The sequence below is a fragment of the Belonocnema kinseyi genome, chromosome 10 (genome assembly GCF_010883055.1).
Source record: "Belonocnema kinseyi isolate 2016_QV_RU_SX_M_011 chromosome 10, B_treatae_v1, whole genome shotgun sequence".
NCBI lineage: Eukaryota > Metazoa > Arthropoda > Insecta > Hymenoptera > Cynipidae > Belonocnema > Belonocnema kinseyi.
In genome coordinates, this window is record NC_046666.1 from 74,966,133 (window position 1) to 74,971,660 (window position 5,528).

The 5,528-nt window shown below is 29.6% G+C and overlaps 1 long non-coding RNA gene across 2 annotated transcripts in view; it reads right to left on the bottom strand.

Moving 5' to 3' along the window:
* Positions 1-4,647, bottom strand: part of LOC117181406 — a 16,879-nt gene extending 12,232 nt beyond the window's left edge. Inside the window, exons 1-4 of one of the 2 annotated variants that reach the window (XR_004468117.1) lie at positions 4,302-4,647; positions 3,772-3,932; positions 1,087-1,464; positions 533-647 (exon numbers count right to left, since the gene is read on the bottom strand). This is a non-coding gene — a long non-coding RNA (uncharacterized LOC117181406). Of the gene's footprint in view, positions 1-532; positions 648-1,086; positions 1,465-3,771; positions 3,933-4,148 lie in introns of both variants that reach the window. The other variant, XR_004468116.1, reaches the window with a different exon arrangement.
* Between the last annotated feature and the right edge of the window lie 881 nt (positions 4,648-5,528).

Sequence of the window (5,528 nt, forward strand, 5' to 3'; positions counted from 1 at the left end):
TAAAGAAAACATTGGAATTGAGCAAATCCAGTTCATGGAAAAACGAAAAAAGTTGCAATAAAAGGTTTAACAAAAAAATTTTTTTTTAAAGAATGCGCATTTGCTTAAACCTGACAATGAAACTTGGTCTGTTTTAATACCAACGCAAGTTACGAATTATAATAATATACATTCATGGAAATGATATACAATTTTAGCACTAAACTCGAGTGCGAAGCACGAGATACGTGATGAGAATTTATTCGTTAATGCCGAAGAAGCTTTAACAAAAGAGAATTCACAATCGCCAAATTACTATTGTCGCTGCTTTCACCTTTAGTTTCAAAAGTCTATGCACAAATATCGAGGGCGTAACGCGAGGTAAATACATTATCGACCACGAAGCGCGAGATAAATATATTATCGAGCGCGAAGCGCGACAAACAAAAGTCGCACGCCTGAGGCGCTCTCAAACTGGCGAGCCGCGCGCACAGCGCACGATGACACTGTGCCCGCGACGCGAGCAGATTTTTTAAAATATATTTTTCATTACCTTTAAAGACCTTGTGTAGATATTTCATATGTTTCAGACGGTCGTAAATAAATTTTCCACCAGTCTCCTTTATTTCTTGTTGAATTTCTTTTCAGTTTGTCTTGACTCGAAGTATCTAAAGCAAGTTCATATAATACATTAATTATTTTAGCTGCAGAAGTTTCAAACCCTGCTACAAAGAAAACACAATCCTGAGCTGCTAGAAAAGAGTCCGTCAGATCTTTAATGTAATGTTTTTCACATTCAAATTAATAATATCATAAACCGGAGCAATTATGGATCATGATATGTAATAATGGATCAAGCCTATTACTCGAAAGAAAAATTTGTCCTTAGTTGAATTTTATTGTAAATCGTGAGAATATTGTTAATAAAACTTTTAGAAAATCTTACTACAAAAAATCACAAAGCTATTGATAAACGTTTATTTTTATTTATCCAAAAATGATTCATAATTACCCCTGTGGAGCGGTACCAACATATTTTTAAAAGCATTTAGTAGAGTAATGTGATTAAAGATTATTTAAATTTCCTATTATTGTCTAAAAGCCTACCTATATCACCTAATCTATTAGGATTTTCTTTCACATGTCTCAATGAATCAACAAAGTCATGCCTCACGACATTATTTTCCTTTCTGTACTGCATCGTGTCCTTAATTAAGTTGATGAAAAAGTTGTTTATTTCAGCCGTCGCTACAAGGGTTCCAAGAAAATCATATAACCACGGTGTTATTTCTCTAATTTTCCCTTGTTCGTGAATTTTTAATCCACGGTCCGAAAATTTGGACACCTCGAATTTTCCAAAAATCATGATTAGATGTAATGTAGTAATAAAGCAAGAGCAAGATTCCTGCGGAAGTGCACAAAATTTCAAATGGCCCCATGATGAAATTCGAATGTGCATTAATTCCTTAGATTTACATGAAGCTCCTGAAATTATAACAGGGGTTTAAGAAAGTGAACAAAAATAATTGTTTCACGTCAGTTTCAATATAATGTTAAATTTATAACTGAAATGAAAGTCTCTATTTCATTGCAATGAATTATAAGTTGAACGCATATAAATGATCGAAGTGTCTCGTTTTCCTGAAATTTGGCATTAGTATTTAAATATTTGTCATGAGTTTTGCTGAGTATCATAAGTTTAGCCAATTTATCGGGAACACTAAATGCAGCATTATCCAGAATCTCTATTTTTTCTATATAAATAAATTTTTACCACATGCTAGTAAATTAAACTTACGAAAATGCTAAAATTTCTGAAGAAACTCTCAACAGTTTTAAAGTTAATTGAGTTGTTTTGTATGCTAGTTTGTCCTAGTTGGTCAATTCTAGGCAAATTGTACCGAAAGTCTAATGCATCTGAAATTTATGAATACAAAATTTTAAGTAGTGTAAATTAATTTCCTGAATATCAGAATTATAGAGCTACGTTAATGAATCTTGGTAATACTTTAATATGTGCTGTGTAAGATTGATGGTTAGAATGGTTTCCCAACAATTTTCAAATTCAGGGACATAAATAATTAAACATTTTAATACCTGAAATTTTTGAAAGCACTATATCTTCAAACCCGATCTTTAAATTTTAATGATTTTTGCATATCTAGCATTTAGTTTATATGTATTTTTAATAAAATTCGAAAACAAATAAAAAGTTGAAAAAAGGATAAAAAAAAAATTTTGATTCCATTTTTCGCTTAAAAGCGTATTATTAATTTTTTAATATAAATATTTCCCTGCCTTATAATTTTATACATTGATTGAAAAAAAATGATGAACATTCTTCAACTTTCAGGAATTTTTGTATTATTATTGTTTAAATTTTATGTTGATGCAAATAGAGAACAAATTTTGATTCTGTATTTTTTCTTGTATCTTTTTGTAAACAGCTATCAATCTCTCGGTAACAAAAGTTTATCAAAAGTTACACAAAGTTTTGAAAAGTCATATAATTTGTTATAAACAAATTTTGGTGATAAAATGTCTTGCTTTTATCGACAAGGTATAGTTGATCATAAAAATGTGTCATCCTATATGATTTGCTAACATTGAGACAGCTCAAAAAGACAAGAAAAATGCGTACGAAAGGACTTTGAATATGACAGCTCTTAGCGATGAGGAGTTAGTTTTGCCTCAATCATCAGTGGTAAAAGTAAAGCGATACTCTAAGGATTACCGAAACTAATATCACCGACATTAATGTAAATATACTGTTTGATTTAGAAAGAATTTTCTCCTTCATTTTGAGGACTTATATTTCAATAAACTAAAATTTAGAAAGTTGACTTATTAAAAACTTTTTCTTATCATAAGATGAATTTATGTGTTGATAATTGCGGATGATTAAAGATTAAGACCTTTGCCTCACGAAAAAATCTTTTATCTCCAATATCATGTTTTAATTGTTTAAATTTATTTAATTAATAACAGCCTGGCATTTTTGAATAATAAAATAATACTTTAAAAGCTTTTCTGAAGTTTCACGTTTCTAAATTATTAGCTTAGTTTTTTTAGTGTTAACCGGTTTTAAAACTTACAATCATTTATAAAATTTGTACTAAAATAAGTAATCCAAGAACGCATAATAAAAAATAACAATTTTGCTATATTTATACAAAATCAACTTTTTTATTTTGATCATGTATCTGATTTTATATTTTTAACATAAAACACTATTAGCACATTTTTTCGCAGCACCAATTTCAATTAGCAAGAATTATTTTCGAAATGTTTATTTAATTTGTCTCATGATATATACTGTTTCAAATTTATATTATTCAAAAAAAGTAAATAACTGTCTTTAAATAATTCCCGCCAGGCAAAAGTGCTGCATCACGTAGCAAATTCCAAGTACCCGATTGGAAATAATTGGCAATCCTAAATGCTCAATTGTTGTCAATTTTTATATTTTCATATTTTGAAAATCAGATTTGCGGGTATTATCACTATCACATTCGTAAATTAAGTAAACAAATGCCCAGGGTGGATTTTTAAAAGCAAAAAGAATTCATTTTTATCCTATTGCCGTGCTATGTTGCTAGAACATAGGCTAAAATATGGAAGGAAAATATTTATAAAATATAAATTTTAAAGTTTGTTTCTAAATTTATTTGCAGGTTATATATATTATTTTGAGATAGTTATATACTTATATTATATCTTATAAGACCTTATTTCAAATTTAGTAGGTAAAGTCACGAATTTATGTTTATTTGTAAATCTATTCACACATACATAAAAATAGCAACATTTTTTGTTCCATGCAGCAGAATTAATTTTTCGGAACTTCTGTACTTCTAAAATAGGCAAATTTTTCTTGTATTGTGATCAAAAGCTATTGTGAGGGAGTATTGCATGAACCATATCTAAAATTTGGGCACTCTATGTCTTGAAACCTGTTAAATAATTACGAATATTATAAAATATTGCTAAGAAATATAACTAAGTTACCTAGAAATTTATTTTGACGTAAAAATTGACATAAAAAAGGGTCTTTCAAAATTCAATGTTTGCAACGAATTTTTCATCTTAATCTTACATTATTTGATAATAAATTCCACGAATCTCGCAAAAAATAATAATAATTAAAAATGCAAAACACATAATTAAACCTATCCTTTTTTCTTGAAAATTGTGATTCTGCTCGAGGCAATATCAAAGATCCAGGAAATATTCTTTGTCGTTAGGCAGTTGGACAATGTAATAATGTAGGAGAAGGAAATTTGTAAATGAATATTTTCTTCATTATCATACTATTATATTACCATTTTTCACATCCAAATCCATATTCCTGCAAACTTTTTGTCGGCTGTCAACAATTGTAATGTCACGCTTGGTAATTCAACTTTACCATGAACGTTTGAAGTTGTTAACATGAGAACCAAAATATGAATATCGTTTGACGTGTTTTAATTTATAATAAAAATTTTTGACATTGAATTATTGATAACCGAAAATAACATAGTAAACAGAAATAGTTGTCACTAAAGTTGATCTTCGAAAGTGAGAAAATATCCCATTGATCATTTCTACATTATACAACCTTCTGACGACAGTAAGACTGTTTCCTGGAGCAACGATATTGCCTCGAGCAGAAGCTGAGGATATTATTCAACACTTTTCTTTTCTTTTTTGTTCCAATTTTTAGTAAAGAACAAAATTGCCACTTCTTTTCTATTGCACTTGTCACTGAAACCACTCGTAACCTCAAACTTTGGGAATGTTATCATATGCTAATATGGCGCCGACTATTAACGAAGAATTTCGTTCTAACCAATCAAAGTCGCCGTTACAACAGACATACCTAGAAAATAGACCTTATTACGAACAAAGTATACGATTAGGTAACCAGAGGTTAAAAATGCTTGGTAGAACGCATAGCTGATTAACGCTGATTCAATAATTGATTAAAAAATAATGATGATTAGTTAATCATGGATTTAATCAGAGTTGGTGAAATTGGCCCTAGCTTTATATTTATAGCAATACTTTTTTAATGATTATTTTATAGACTATACGACAACATAAAATTACCATTTTGACCAGTTTAGGCTATCTCGTAAAGTATATTTTTAATAATATTAGTAATTATTTTAAAGGGTTCAAGAGGAAGAGTGCTAAAATTTAAAATATATGGCTCCTGTAATTCTGAATAACAATAGCCGCTGGATACAATATATTTTTACATTCTCATCATTTATGATTGAGAAAGTATTAGAATCGTCGGAAATTTGACATCACACTTTTTCAACGGATCTCCACGTGTCGAGATCCCGTGAATCCGAAAATCAGGTTTTCACGATAGCGTCTGTCTGTCTGTCCGTCCGCCCGTCCGTAAACACGATAACTTTCGAAAAAATGAACGAATCAAATTCATGTTTGGCACACTGTTTTTAAGTACTAAAAGAAAGAACAAGTTCGTGAACTAGCCATTTTTGATAAAAATTCAAAAAGCGAGCGCATCTTGAAAATTTTTGAGACAACTTTTTTCT